Source organism: Lynx rufus, unplaced genomic scaffold (genome assembly GCF_022079265.1).
Source record: "Lynx rufus isolate CCGP_SWC_20201006 ecotype Redwood Valley unplaced genomic scaffold, mLynRuf1.p SCAF_11, whole genome shotgun sequence".
In the NCBI taxonomy this organism is placed as follows: Eukaryota; Metazoa; Chordata; class Mammalia; order Carnivora; family Felidae; genus Lynx; species Lynx rufus.
Window position 1 is genome coordinate 16077121 of NW_025814825.1, and position 16858 is coordinate 16093978.

The window sequence follows — 16858 nt, forward strand, 5'->3', positions numbered from 1 at the left end:
AATCATTCTCTTACCAGAAACTGTGGAATGAATAATTGTTCATTGATAGCTTCTATTATAAGATTATTAATGTGTTGTTTAGTGTCAAATCAGACTTCTTTTGCTGTTATTTTTGTTTTACAATATATGAAAGTCACTGTATTGTAGAATGTACTCTCTGGCCATGACAAATTGAAGTTTCCATTGAAAAAAATAGCAGAAAATTAGGGAAGCCTTGTTCTGGAAGACAGTGATAAGTTAGAGGAAATAGGATTGTGCTTTAATTAACTTCTTAGGTCAATAAGGCAAACACTAGATCATACTTAGCAAAGGTTTGAGTGTCATCCTTTTAGATCTCTTCACATTCTTTGAAAACTTTGGTACCTGTTTTACAAATACTCTTTTTTCTTGTATCTTCTTAACTTTCCTGTGGATGATATTTCCAGCACCAGTTATCACACTTCCTTAAACTCCTCTATTATAACTACCCTTATCTCCCTTCCACTTGAGCAACCCTCTTTCCACATTCTGAACCTATTCCCTGCCTCAACTGCTTTAAAAAATTATGTATCAGCTTCCTGTTTAGTTCCTTTGTATTTTTACTTTATTCTCTTTATTTAGCCTGAGTGGCATGGTCAGTTGCTTCAACTACATTTTGCCATTGCCTTCAATTCTCTCTCCCTTTTGACCTTGTCAGTTTCTAAACCTGGGTCAGTTTAATTGCATGCCTTGCTTCTTGACTTTTTGTCACAATTTATTTTGCCATACTAGAGGCTTTCAGTCATCTTTGATCCTATTCCCTAAACAAGCAGATTGTTTGCTAGCTCTTATTTACCATTTGAAATGTCTTTCAAATCTCACCCCTTTTTGCTACTCTCCTGTTTATTGCCCCTGTCACCATCTCTTGCATTGAATCTTGTAGCCCTTTCTTCTTTGGCTGCATTTCTCCAGTGGTTCTTTCTTTTTGCCTTTTCTATCCCATCAACACATGAGAGATTGGATTCCCATCCAACCACTTCATCCCCATCTTAATTAAGAGAAGCTTCTTGGGGCGCCTGGGTGGCGCAGTCGGTTAAGCGTCCGACTTCAGCCAGGTCACGATCTCGCGGTCCGTGAGTTCGAGCCCCGCGTCAGGCTCTGGGCTGATGGCTCGGAGCCTGGAGCCTGTTTCCGATTCTGTGTCTCCCTCTCTCTCTGCCCCTCCCCCGTTCATGCTCTGTCTGTCTCTGTCCCAAAAATAAATAAAAAACGTTGAAAAAAAATTTAAAAAAAAAAAAAAAAGAGAGAAGCTTCTTTAAGTAGTAATTCTCAGTTGAAGCACCAAATATTGTGAGTCTCTGTGTAGTGTGTATTTATTTAGTTTTCAGAATACCTTAAAAGCGATTTTCTTCCTTCCTGAGGTCCTGAAGGATCTGTTGCAGGACTTTCTCAATTCCACCTTCTATAGTGCTACAGGAGTCATCCTTCTGAAATGTGGATTTGTTCACTTTACAAACGTATAGCAACTTACTTTTTGCCAAGTACTGGAATAGCTGCTAGAGTACGGAAGATGAATGCTAAGGTGTTTGCCTTTGAGAAAAGTATTAATGACATAGTACATCTGTCATTTACTAGAACTTTTATTAAGTGTTAGGCACTTCCTAGATATGTTCCCCCCACCCCCCGCCCTTGGATTTATTCTTATAAAAGTCCTTCAGTGTAGATAATATTAGTAACTGTACAGATGAGTGAACTGAATCACATAGAATTCTGAGCAATCACACAGCAAGTAATTCTATAAACAAGTGATAAGTGTTATGACAATTACTTGAAAAGGGACCTCTGAGAGCATATAGGAGAGATACCTAGTTTAGGATTGGAATATTAACAAGGTAGGCTTCACAAAGAAGATGATGCCTTAAGCTGAGCCTTTCAAGACAAGTATGATGCTTGTGAGAAGAAAATGATACACAGATAGGAAGGTATGTATGTGGCATGGCTGTGCTTGTGAACAGGCTTTGCAAAAGTCATGCAGACATGAGAAAGCATTTTGTGGGAACACCTCAATATGACTGAATCATAGTGCCTGAGTTGGGGAACTGAGAGTGTTTTAGCAGATGTAAACACATTAAACCAGGTTGTATTACGTGTATGCACTGATAAGAAGTTTAGATTTGTTTTTAGTGGGTGATAGGGATGATGTTAAATAGGAGAGTTAACTGATTAGACATTGTGAAAAATGGATTAGAGCAAAGCCTTTCTGGAATCATAAAGGCCTATCTATTAGTCTGTTGGAATAGCCCAATAAGAAATAGGAGGTCCTGAAATGTGTCAGTAAAATTGAAAACAACAACAACAATAACAACAACAACAACAACAACAACAACAACACAGGTGCAACACAGGCTCTTTGGGAGGTAGAATCAACAGACTTAGTGGTGTAAAAAGTGAGTGAGAGGAATGATTTCTCAGGGTATCCTCAGCTTGGGAGAGTAGTTATGCCAATCCAAGATATTTTATGCTTGTATGTATGTATGTATGTATGTATGTATTTAGAAATATGTTCTTTAAACACCTTGGCCAACTGTGAGCTTTGAGACCTTTTCATTTATCAAGCCTTCCTTGAATGCCCAACAGCTCAGTTATATCCTGCGTCCTGGGAGGGGGCACAGTGGAAGTTCTAGGACTTGCCCATCTAGTAGAATCTCTTGAGTTTAAATAGTTTTCAAACTTTCAGTTTTCGTATTTTCCAGTACAGAAAACAAACTTTGCTAGGGGTCATGTAAATCAGTATTGTGGTTTAAAAAACAAGTGACCATAGTATATGGAAGTAAACTTTAAAAACTTGACTAAAACTTCACCTAAATATCATTGTTTTTTGTTTTTTGTTTTTTGCCTATTTATCGACTATTAAAATATTATAGTGAGTTTCAGTTACTGGAGGTATCTCTTTACATACCTTTGGTATGGAACCTTGATAACTAATACAGTGGAAAATAGGATCAAAACAGGGTAACATTGTCATCTCACTTTTCTTTCTTAATATCCATGGAAGTTATTTTTTCTTAAACTATTTAAGAACTTATTTATATGAAAAGTAAGTAATGTTTTTTAACCCTGTATTGCAGTTGAATGGGGGGAGGATGGTTAGTTTGAAAATTATGTCATCTAGGAAATGAAAATATCATAATGAAATAGTTGATACTTCTTTGTTGAATTGAACCATGATGTTGTGTAATAAAGCCTGGATTAAACTTTATTGCAACTTAAAAGATATAAAAAATAATAAAAATAGAATAAACTTTATTGCAACTCCGACACCCCTCACACACACACTCAAATACACACATATCTATACTATATAAAGTCTGAAGTTTGTGGCTTCTTTCATGAACTGCGTATCATTTTGTTATGATACTTTGCTTTACACATAGTAGATATTTGATAAATATTTGTTGAAGTGGACTGAATAAACATTTCACTCTCAAAACTATGTGAAGATGAAGCCTAAGTAAATATGTGCTTTGAGCCATGATGAGAGTTAAAATTACTTAAAATGTAGTCTTATTACAAAATAGCATGTTTCTTTCTGATTGGTAAGAATTTGGAAAACATGTAAAATAGAATGAAAAATAAGAAGATCATCAGTAATTCTAATGAGAATAAAATACTCCTATTGCCTATTCTTTTGTAACTAATTTTTCTATCAAAAACAGTACTGCATTTTTTAGAGAGGGGAGTACTTCAGGAAGGTTGCTATCAGTTTACTTTCTTAAATTGGTGCTTTTCAAAAAAATTGGCTCTAAAGCGATCTCCTGTAGTGAATCTTCTCTTGATGATTTTTAAAAGACCTTCACCTCCTAAAATAAAGGGGAAAAAATTCTCCTTTATGGAAAAAGGAGAGAAGATGAAATGTATGGTGTCATAATACACCTGAAAATTGATATATTTCTGTAGATACATGGACAATTAGTAGTTTACTTGTTCTTAAAATAATATTTCTAAATTCTATTAGGGTTCTTGGCTATATGTGACAAGAAACCTAACTAGCACTAGCTTTGGCTAACAAAGGAATTTAGTAACTCAAGTCACTGAGGTGCACTCACACAAAAATATGGTTACAGTTGGGCCTTAGGGATGACTAAACTTCTAAGGACTCAAAAGCTGTCAGATTTTTCTTTCTTCAGTTCTTCTTCCCTTTGTCTGTCTCAGAGTTATCTTCAATTTGTCAGACTGCCTTTTTTTACTTCATCTTTTTTTTTTTTTTTTTTTTTTTTACTTACTGTGTTTTCTTGGTTTTGTGCTAGGTTTTTTTTTTTATTGCTTTTTTGAAAAATTAAACAGTAGTATTTATTAGTAATTTCAGATACCGTTTTCACATTTTAAACTTATATGCAAGATAAATATCTAGAAAAAATAGTTTGGTTTAATATTTTTGTAAGATTTACAATGTATATCACTGTTCTTTGTCAAAAGAGTAATCTCAAATGAAATATCTATGATAGGATTCTCATTTGTTTAATGGCTGAAAAAGCCTTTCAGTTTACACTAGGGACGAGTAGATAAATTTTAATATTTGTGACCAGTGTTCATATTCTAAGGTATTAAATGCTTTTATGATAGAAATGTGTTTTTACTTATAGAAGGAGAAAAAATTCATTTTTTTGTGATTTACAAAGTTTTCCCCATTTTTGCTGAATGCTTTCTTTTTAAAAAATTATACATCATTCCAGGCTTTTCTTCTTGCTGATCACCTAAAGTGCTAAATGTGTTTTGTTAAGGTGACCCTTGAAGATTGCTCTTATAGACTAAAGAGAGGCACTGCATTTTCTAATGTTGTGAAAGAGGTTATATTTAGCTATTGGTATTTCAAGTTGGAACACTTCATTCTACTGTGACTTTTGTTAATGAGTCATCTGGAGAAAATGGGCTGCCTCTTGCTTTTAGGAAGAGTCTGCAGCAAATAATAATAATAAGTTGAACACTGTGGGAGATTTTCTGCCAAATAACAAACTTAAAATGGAAACTGTTTTGTAATACATTTTATTGCCTGTATGTAAAATATATGCTCAAGGATATAGAAATATTTTGCTCATTATTATCTTCAGCTGATAAAAACAAATAATAATCCTGACGTCACATATGACAAAAAGAAAGCATTTTCTACCAAAGCATCGTGTAGGTTGTTATGAGTTATAGGCAAGTGGGAAGCTAGCATATTTTTTTAAATTAATTTATTTAAGAATTTTAATTCCAGTATAGTTAACACACAGTGTTTTATTAGTTGCAGGTGTACAATATAGTGATTCAACAATTCTATACATTATTCACTGCTCATCAGTTTAATAACTGTACTCCTAATCCCCTTCATCTATTTTACCTATCCATCCACTCATTACCCCCTGGTAACCATCAGTTTGTTCTCTACATTTAAGAGTCCGTTGTTTTTTTTTTTGGTTTGTCTCTTTTTTTCTTTGTTCATTTGTTTTGTTTCTTAAATTCCACATATAAGTGAAATCACATGGTATTTCTCGTTCTCTGACTGACTTATTATTCACTTAGCATTATACCCTCTAGATCCATCCACGTTGTTACCAATGGCAAGATTTCATTCTTTTTATCACTGAACAATGTTCCATTATATTATATATAATCACATCTTCTGTGGTCGTTCATCTGTCAGCGGACATTGGGTTGCTTCCATAATTTGGCTATTGTAGACAATGCTACAATAAACATAAGGGTGCATATATCTTTTCAAATTAGTGTTTTTGTGTTCTTTGCATAAATACCCAGTAGTGGAATTACTGGATTATATGATAATTCTATTTTTTATTTTTTGAAGAACCTAGCAATGGTCAAATCTTAATGATAATTTTTAGTAACTGGGGAAAGTATTGCGATTATTAAAGTATTGATTTTTTAAAAACGTATTTTTATATTTGTTTAACTTTTCCCATTTTTTAATTTTGGTAAAATACACATAACATAAAATTTGCCATCTTAACTATTTTTAAGTGTAGGTTTAGTGGTATTAAATACATTCATACTCTTGTGCAGCCATTACCACCACCCATCTCATAACTCTTTTAAATAGCTGAAACTCCATACCCATTAAATTATCACTCTTCTTCCCCTCTTTCCTCTATCCCCTGGCAACCACCATTCTACTTGCTTTTTCTATGATTTCGACTATAAATGGAATTATATAGTATTTGTCTTTTTGGTGCCTGGCTTAGTTTACTTAGTATAATATTCTTAAAGTTCATCCCTGTTGTAGCCTATGTCAGCATTTCCTTCCTTTTTAAGGCTGAATAATATTGCATTGTACATAAACACCATATTTTGCTTATCTGTTTATCCATCAGTGAACACCTGAGTGGCTTCCATGTTTTAGCTTTTGTGAATAATACTGATATGAATGTGAATGTACAAATATCTCTTTGAGACCTTGCTTTCAGTTTTTTGGTGTATATACCCAAAAGTGAAATTGCTGGATCATATGATAATTCTATTTTTAATTTTTGAGGGAACCACTGTACCTTTTTTCACAGTGGCTATACCAGTTTACATTCCCACCAACTGTGCATAAGGGTTCTAATGTCTCCATTTCCTTGCCAACACTTGTTATTTCTTGTTTTTCAATAGTAGGCTTCCTAATGGGTGTGAGGTACTAATAATTTTGATTTGCATTTTCCTGATGATTAGTGATGTTAAACATCTATCCTTGTGCTTATTGGCTATTTGTATATGTTCTTTGGGGACATGTTTATTCAAGTCCTTTGCCCAATTTTGAATCAGGCTGTTTGTTTATTGTTGTTGAATTTTAGGAGTTCTCTATAGATTCTGGATATTATTTCCTTATTAGATAAATGATTCATAAAGATTTTTTCCCATCCTGTGGGTTGCCTTTTTATTCTGTTGATGCTGTCTTTGATATACAAAGGTTTTTAATTTTCATGAAGTACAATTTGTCTATTTTTGTTATTGCCTATGCTTTTGGTGTCATATCCAAGAAATCATTGCCAAATTCAAAAAACTTTTTGCCTTATTTTTTTTTCTAAGAGTTTCATCGTTTTAGCTCTTAAAATTTAGATTTTTAATCCATTTTGAATTAATTTTTTCTATATGGTGTTAGATACGGATCCACTTTCATTCTTTTGCATGTAAATATCCAGTTTTCCCAGCACCAATTGTTGAAAAACCCTGTTTTCCCACTGAATGGTCTTTGCATCATTGTCAAAAATCATTTAACCATGTATGTGAGGGTTTATTTCTGGATTCTCTGTACCATCCCATTGGTCTATATGTCTTTTTGCCAGTACACACTGTTTTGATTATTGTAGCTTTATAGTAAGTTTTGAAATCAGGACGTGTGAGTCCTCTCACTTTGTTCTTCTTTTTGAAGCTTATTTTGGCTATTTGGGGGTCCCTTGAGATTCCGTATGCATTTTAAGGTGGCTATTTCTTGAGATTCCATATGAATTTTAAGATAGATTTTTCTTTTCTGCAGAACAGATCACTGGGATTTTGATAATGTGCTAAATTTTTCATAGGTTTTGTTGTTGTTACCACCTCATATTTAATTTAGTATTACACCTTTACAAAATTAGAAATTCTTTGAGAGTGGATAGTTGGCAAGGGGTATGAGAGATACGAGTTCTAATATTAGCTACATGTCACACTGATTGCATACTTCATTTTTCTTATCTATACAATAGTTTTTTCCTCATGACTTTTCTTGTAGGAATGAAAGGAGATAGTATGGAATAATTAAAAATATATCATACTGATACTCTGTTTTTTCTTCAGATCATATAAATGTTTTGCCTTTTACTAAAGATTTCCTTGGAGAGGAATGATTCTTAGTGTATACCCAATTTTTTGAGGCCTTGCGCTTGCAGGGCTTACTAATAATAATAATAAGATATATATATATATATATATATATCATACTGAAAAATATGAAGATCTTAGAATTTGTATTTTTGATGCAAGTTGTCTTTTTTGAGGTGAACTTGCCAAGTCTTTCTTGGGCACTGAATGACTATATCACTAGTCATGAACTATAATAGCACCATGAACTATGGGATTTTTTTTTTCCTTTTTCTCAGATTTATTTATTTATTGAATATTTATTTATTTAACATTTATTTAACATTTAACATCTATCTGTCTGTCTGCCTCTCTCTCTGCAGTTTCTTTGTCTCTATCTAGAACTCTTATGAGCTTAGTGTTGCCTGCTATACCAAGAATACCAGTTCTTTACTCTTTTTTTTTTTTTTTTAACAATGATCATGTGCAATATACTGGAGGGGAATTTGGGCCTTTGGTTCTGCCTTAGGAAAGCCTGCCTTTTTGTTCTTTTTATACATGGCAGTCAGGCTATATAGGCCAGTTCCTGCCATGGAAGGATAGTTCCTTTTGTGAAGTCTATCCTTTTTGTGGGTCTCACAGAATCATTTCTTTGTAGTGAAGTAGAGTGTATGTTATGGCATAATTCTTTGTGTCCTTACTCATCGCAGTTTTGGAGTATTGGGGAATCAGTAGTGTTTGAAAGATTGACTGATTTGTTCTTCCAGCATTTATTTAATGAATGCACTTGGATTTTTTATAGTCTAAACTCAACAAATCCAAGCTGAACTCCTAATTTTCCCCACTGTCCCAAACCTGTTCCACTTACAGCCTTCTCTGTTTCACTTAATGGCAACTCTGTCCTGGTTGTTTAGACTAAAAACCTTAAAGGTATTCTTGGTACTTCTCTTTTTCTTATAGCACATATCCTGTCCTTCACACATTTTACTGAACCACCTTTGAACTATATCGTGAATCTAAACACTTCTTACCATCTACACTGCTGTAGTAGTCATCTGTCCTATGCTTTGTGCCACCATTATCCTTTGCCTGAATTATTACAATGGCCTCTTAACCTAGTTTCTCTCCTTCCACCCTTGGCTGCTTTCCTCATATTCTCAGCCTAGCAGACAAGGTTGACTTTTTAAAAACAAAAGTCAGACCATAATACTCTGATAAAAATACGTTAGGTATAAAAATGGTAAAGAAAGGAAATGCTATTTGCAGATGAAAGTACTGTATTTTTGTAAAACGAAGAAGTGAAAAATAATTAGAAACCAACATTTACTTGGTGGGTAATTACAAAATTAATACACAAACATACATTTTTAATACTTTACTAGATACAAAGAGCCACAAATGATAAATTAAGAGCAATATAAACTAAATACAGTGATATATCAAGAGACTAGTAGTACAAGTAGGGTTTATTCCAAAATGAAAGGATAATTCAGAATTAGGGAATCTATTAATATGATTTTACCCTGCTCTCCAACTGCTTCCCAGAGGGTTTCTGTTGTTTGCTTAGTAACCCCAGACCAACTCAACCAATGAACTCTACTATCTGGTGGCTGACCCACACTTTCTCAAAAGAGGTCTGATCCTTCATAAATTTTTCCTTCCTTGGGTACTTTTCATTCAGCCCTAGGATACCATATGGACCTTTCTTTTTTTATCATAGTTAATAATTCTTTATGTTAAAATTCCGTTTAACTTACTATGTGGTTTTAATCTTTTGATTGGACCCAGATTTGATTTTACCATTTAATTTTTAGAGAGATTTTAAATGATTATTTTCATAGATGCTAAAAATGCATTTGCAAAACTCAACATTCATTCTTCTTTTATTAACTTTTTATGAATTGAAGTATAACACACGTAAAAGAAGTATACAAATCATAAGTGTACGGCTGAAAGAATTACCTCAAAGTAAACATAGTTGTTTAACTACCAACCAGTTCTAGAAATAGAACTTGGCCAGAAGCCCAGAAGCACCCTTGGCCCCTCTCCTTCCCCAAAGGTATCCACTATCTTGACTTACAACACCAGAGATTAGCTTTGCTGTTTTGAACTTTAAATAAATGAAATCATATAGTGTATATTTTTTTTGTTTATGGCTTCTCTGGCTCATCTTGGTTTGTGTGATTTATCCACATTGTTGCATATAGTAGTGCTTTCTTCATTTTCTTTTCTCTATCCAATTCCACTGTACAAATCTGTCTCAATTTAATTTTATACTCTACTGTTGATGGGTATTTGGGTTGTTTTGGGTTTGGCTTTGTTACAAACAATGCTAGTAATGAACATTTTTGTATGTGTCTTTTGGTGTTCATGTACACACATTTCTGTTGGAATTATAAATAGGAATGGAAATATTGGGTCACTGGGTGTGATTGTCTTAAACTTTACTAGATACTACCAAAAGAGATTTCCAAAGTTTTATATTCCCATCAACAGGACTGAAGTTTCCATTTGTTCCACTGGTATTTTCAGTTTTTAAAATTTTTGTTTTAGCCACACTGGTTGGTGAGTGACTAGAGGTATCTTATTATAGTTTTAATTGTATTTCCTTGACCAGACCACTAATAAGGTTAAACATATTCTTATTTGTATATTGACCATTTAAATTTTTTTTTTCAACGTTTATTTATTTTTGGGACAGAGAGAGACAGAGCATGAACGGGGGAGGGGCAGAGAGAGAGGGAGACACAGAATCGGAAACAGGCTCCAGGCTCTGAGCCATCAGCCCAGAGCCTGACGCGGGGCTCGAACTCCCGGACCGCGAGATCGTGACCTGGCTGAAGTCGGACGCTTAACCGACTGCGCCACCCAGGCGCCCCTATATTGACCATTTAGATACACTTGCTTTGTGAATTGCAAGTTTAAGTTCTTTTTTCCAGTTTTCTATTAATAATTTTTTAGCAGTTAATAGAAATTATCTGTATATTCAGGTTATGACTTATTTTAGTTGGTAAATGCCAGCTCTGACTTGGCCTTTTCACTATCCTCATGATATCATTTCATGAATAGATGTCTTCATTTTAATGGGGATACTCTTTTTGGTGTTCCTGTCCTTTTTAACTCTCTGTACAATTGTGCCTATGGTTTGCCTATGCCTTAAATATTTGGCACAATTCACTGATAATGTGATTGAGACCTTGAGTTTTCTTTGTTGGGAATATTTCATTAAAAAAGTGAAAGACTGGGGCGATTGGGTGGTTCATTCAGTTAAGAGTCTGACTCTTGATTTCGGCTCAGGTCATGATCTCATGATGCTGATACTGAGTCCTACATTGGACTCTGCGCTGAGTATGGAGCCTGCTTAAGATTCTCTCTCTCTACCCCCCTGCACCCTCCCACGCTCATGCTCTCTCTCTTACTGTCTCTCCCTCTTTAAAAAAAAAAAAAAAAGATTCTCTCCTTCTCTCCTTGCCCCTCCCCTGCTCACATGCACCTTCTCTCTCTTCTCTAAATAAATAAAGTGAAGGACTTTTTAGATTTTTTCACTTATTCTTATGTCAGCCTTGATTAAGTATTTGTACATTTTTGTCTAAATGTTAAAACGCATTGGCATACTCTTGTTCATAATACCTTTCTATGACCTTTTAATATTTATATAGTCTATGGAGAAAAGTATCCTTTTGTATTTCTGTAATGGTTATTTGTTCCTTCTTTGCAAGGGGAGTGGCTCATTAATTTTGTTAGCCTTTTCAAAGAACCAACTTTGGCTTTGTTGTTTCCCTATAGAGCATGTTTGTTTTCTCTTTCTACATATTCAGCTCTTTCTTATTTTCTTCTTTCTACAGTCTTTGGGTTTAATTTGCAATTCCTTTTTGGTTTTACATTCTTGCAGTGGATGAATGCCTATATTAAAAATATTTTTTAATACATGGCAAAAAGTTTGCATAAAGTCAGAAGCCAGTTTACCAACTGATAAAAATAATTGCCAACTACATCACAGTCCAAGATATTTCTATGTAAAGAGCTTCTAGAAATCCATGAGAACAACAATTATATATTAATAATGAGCAATGTCTGTGAACTGTTGCTGGGTAGAAAAGTTAATAAAATGGTGTGTAAACATATGAAAGTATGTTCACCCTCAATCATAGGAGGAATGAAAATAAACCTGTTACAATAATTCTTATATGGCAAGAATTATAGGGAATAAGCAGTTTCATAATATCGTGGGACTATAAGTCACCACAACCTTTTTGAAGGAATCATTTTATTTATCAAATTTATCAAATTGTATCAATATTTATCAAATCAATATTATTTATCAAAATCTTATGTCTTAAATGCTCTTGGATCTATGAACTGTGTATGTGTAAGGATGTTTGTTTTTAATTTTTTTTCTTTTAATTATTATTGTTGAGAGAGAGAGAGACCAGGCTTGAATGAGGGAAGAGCAGAGAGAGAGGGAGACACAGAATCCAAAGCAGGCTCTAGGTTCTGAACTGTCAGCACAGAGCCCGACACGGGGCTCGAACCCACAAACTATGAGATCATGACCTAAACTGAAGTCAGACGCTTAACTGACTGAGCCACTCAGTCACCCCTGTTTTTATATTACCTGTAAAAGCAAACAAAATTAGACAAAACCTAAATGTTTATTGTAGAGATTAAGTTGTAGCTATACAATGGAAAACTATGAAGCTACCAAAAAGAGAGTGTACTTGCTGGCTGTATGGAGGAAGTCTCAAATAAGACTGGTTGCTGAAATAAAACATTTATTAAAAGAGTTTGTGGGTAAAGTGTTTTTTTGTATCCATAGTGACTTTCTGAAGTGCTTGTTTGTTTTGTAGGTAAATGCTTAGTGTTTGTTTTTTATCTTTATGGAATTGGATTGACTGCCTGCATAAGTACATTGAATGTTGTGCAATCAATATTTTGTGAATGCAAAATAGAATTAGTTGATACTCATTGTTTTATAGTTTTAGAACCTGTTCACGTATGTTTGATGATCCTTTTCATTTTCCTCTGTGGTAGATAGGTACAACAATCATTATATTATTTACATGTGACAGAAGAGTGAGCTGAGCCCAAGAGAATAAGTGACTTGTTTAAAGCAGGGATGGGCCAGATTTGTCCCACCACGTGTTTTTGTGGTCTGTAAGCTAAGAATGGTTTTTATATATTTTTAATGACTGGTAAAAAGAAGAATAATATTTTATGATGTGAAAGTTATATGAAATTTAAATTTCACTGTCCATAATTAAAGTTCTATCTTACTAGAAGATACTCATGCTCATTCATTTATGTATTGTCTATGGCTGCTTTCCCACCCCTACGGCAGGGATGAATAGTTACAGCAAAGATTTGACGTGGCATTCTCATTGTTTCACACTGCTGCTTGGCATACTAACATCCCAGTGATAAAGTAATTCAACAGTGTTTTAAGTGTCACATTTGTTACTGTGGCATAACACTTTATTTTTTATTTCTAGTACATACCTATCATGTCAAAACAAGAAAAAGAGAAAAGGGGACTTTGAATCCCATTTTTACAGGATAGTGAACTATGGGTTATTTTATTAAATTAGATGATGAGACATTGTGTTTATTAAGCTCTATTAGGGGCGCCTGGGTGGCGCAGTCGGTTAAGCGTCCGACTTCAGCCAGGTCACGATCTCGCGGTCCGTGAGTTCGAGCCCCGCGTCAGGCTCTGGGCTGACAGCTCGGAGCCTGGAGCCTGTTTCCGATTCTGTGTCTCCCTCTCTCTCTGCCCCTCCCCCATTCATGCTCTGTCTCTCTCTGTCCCAAAAATAAGCTCTATTAAAAGACTATTGCATACATTGCCATTACCAGGCTAAGCACTTACAGTATTCCAAACTCAAGGAAAGCAATTCTTATACAAGTTAGAAAATTTAAAGTATAATAGCTTATCACAGCAGAGGTTTTTCGCACATACAAACAAGAAATCAAAATGAGGTTGCACCCAAAGTAAGGTTTGGGAGTATATAATTTCTTAGCTAAACAGTGAGAGCCATTTACCAGTGTTGAGTGAAGTAAACTGTGTTTTGTTGTATTAGCCAAAGAAATGTGTTTAGAGAAAATAAATTTAAGACTGTCAGTTTTTTGGTGGCAATAGTTGCTTTAACAGTTGAGGACATTGGTAGCAACATCAGTAGTCAATTAAAGAAAAAGAATGATTTTGAGTGGTTTTCCTTAGTTTTTGGTGAGTCATCAGATATTTACTGACGTAATCAGTTGGTTTTTTTTAATTCACAGAAGTGATACTGAGTTTCAAGTGACTGGACAATTAATTAGCCTTCATGAAAAGTCTGTATCAAACAACTGTAGGCAAGAATATTTTCAAAAAAATTAAGAAAACACTATTTCAGTATGTCTGAAAGTATAATCTGTTAGGATGTGTTACATATGAAACAAAATACGTATGGAACAAAAAAAAAGAGTTAAGATATTTATAAAGTTTGTGAAAATGTAAGGTTTTTAAAGCCTGTGGTTATTCATTGTATTATTGTAATCACAAAATTTTGTAAAATATTTGAATCTCTCATTTATTATTGAACTAGTAGTATTAACAGTGAACTTCATTTGATCTCATGAAGAGATAGTTCCATAAATTTCTGCCTGAAATTTGAGCTATTTGACTTGCCCTGCCATTTGATTACTACAGTTATTTTGAGTTAAGAATATAGATTCAGAGTTTTCTAGATAAGACGCTCCATTACCTAATTATTGTAGCACATGGAATGGCTTTGAAAATTAACTTTTATTTTAGTCTTTATATTGTTTCTTAATGATACTGATATTGTTTCTTAATTGTGAGGCCTATATAGCACTTACATTTGAAACTTAACCATGGTAGTCATTTGACAGCAACTACTGTAGTTTGAATTGTGACAAATGTCAAGCTACTTTATGTATGTCTCATTCTGGCAGAAGTTAAAACAAGAAGTAATATCTCTATTCTTACACTCTTTATAGCAGATATATTTTTCAGGCTGAAACAATAGTTCCAGGTGTATTTTTCAGACCTTGATGGCAGTGCAACGGATGCTTCCTTATTTTAAATCCTTTAACAACACAGTTGACGACCCTTCGTCTAATTTTGAGTTGGAAGTGATTAATCTATAAGGTAGTGACATGCTAAAAGGCAAATATCAAGAGACTCCTGTAATAGAATTTTATAAATGCCTTTTATGTGATGAATATATTCAATAAAAATCATATGCTTGTGGATTGGTATCAATATTTGGCAGAATCTATGTGAAAAGACTTCTTCAAAGTTGAAATATGTAAAATCTCATAATAGATCAATGTTAACAGATGAACATTTGCAGTCATTTTTGATGTTAGGGAACAGTAACTTTGAACACCAATTAAATGAAATGTTATTCTCCCCAAAAGAATTATATTCTTTTTATTAGTAAACTGAATTACAAAACAAACTGACAAGCAAAAAACAAAACACTACTCAATTATATTTTTAATTTTATCAGCAAAAGTACTTTTGGAAATTTGCTAATCTCTTGTTTTCCAACCACCTAAAATATATCCTTGAGTTTTTCTTTTTACCCACAAAGTCTAAAATATTTACTACCTGGCCTTTTATAGAGAAAGCTTTCTGACCTCCCCTCTTGTCCAGAAAGAATATTATGTCTAATTAGATATCAGTTCTACATTAGATTAATTGTCCTTTATTTTCATTTTAGAGTTCTTGCATTTATAAAATACTAAAAATGTTCAAATCTGGTTTATTATCAATATAATATATATTTAAATTGCATACTTTGAAATTGGGAAACAGATTTACCTATAAATTATATATCGGTATAGCCTGTAGGGTATACTGTAACACTCTTTCTGTAGAAGCTAAATAACTGTGGAACCCAGGGCTTTGTCATTTCACCTTGCTTTTGTTTGCTTTTGCTTCCAAATTGGTGGATGTTCGAAGTTTTTACTTTTGAAATTCAGTATGTACTGAAGAGAATATATTCCACATTGTATTGAGTCCAGTGTTGGTGGTTGTTTTAAAAATAGTCTGAATATTCTCTTCAGTTAATAAGCTTTATGGACAGTTTTATTGTAAATTCTGTAAAAAAATTATGAGTTTTAGGGGCACCTGACTGGCTTAGTTGGTAGAACATACAACTCTTGATCTTGGGGTCACGAGTTCAAGTCCCATGGTGGGTGTAGAGCTTACTTTAAAAAAATATATATGAGTTTTAGGATCTCATGTATCATGTCTTGATACATTTATATCGTGTATTTGTAAATGCAAAGTTTATGAAATAACTTTTGCATTAATATTAACTTGATGTAAAAGAAAGATACATCTTCAGTTTTTAAAAATATAAATTATCCCATTTATTTCTTACATTAGCTTTCTGAGAGTTTATTGTTATCATATGAGAATTCATAGCTGGAGAAACATCTTTTACAAAAGAATGTTTGTAATCTGAACCCATCACCCAGTATTCTTCAGTTAGCAATTACAAAGGTTTATTGACAGTTACTTTCTGGTTGCTAATATCCTAAAATCATTATATTCTCATGATTATTTAATAATTAAGTTCTTTTTGTTTTATAGTTGAGCTCTAGTGTTTATTTTTAAAGTTTCTTTTTATGGAGCATTTTTGTCTCTTGGCACGTTGCTTTCGAATTAGAGTTCTTTTTTCTTCTTTCTTTTTTTTTTTTAAGAGTCTGTTTATATTCAGTGGGATTAAAAACACACTTCCACTTTTAGAGCAGATTTATCATCTACCCTTCAGGCTGTTCTTTAACATGGAGCTCTTAAGAATGAATATCTTAAGATACTCCCCAGATGTTTTAAACTTCAGCAAAGTTGTGGTTTTCTTTATTGGAATCTCTGTTTGTAGTGTTCGAAGATGAAAGAAAACATCTCTTTAGTATCTAAACACTTTTCATATTGGTTTTAATGTCTTTTGCTGCAAAGGCATGCATAAGATAAAACTTCTATACTGATAAATTTTCAAAACTTTACTTTTAAAAAGTAATACCTAATTGAGAATTTCATTTACAGTAATAAAAAGTAATATTGTGTGCTATATGTGCT

The 16858-nt window shown here is 33.5% G+C and overlaps 1 protein-coding gene and 1 non-coding gene across 3 annotated transcripts in view; both read left to right on the forward strand.

The window, feature by feature from the left end:
- The window catches only part of ADK (adenosine kinase), a 531760-nt gene that overhangs the window by 136085 nt on the left and 378817 nt on the right, over positions 1-16858 (forward strand). The gene's annotated exons all lie outside the window — the stretch shown is intronic.
- LOC124507323 (U5 spliceosomal RNA) lies at positions 7751-7866 on the forward strand. The gene has a single exon (XR_006960978.1). It is a non-coding gene; the product is annotated as a U5 spliceosomal RNA (small nuclear RNA).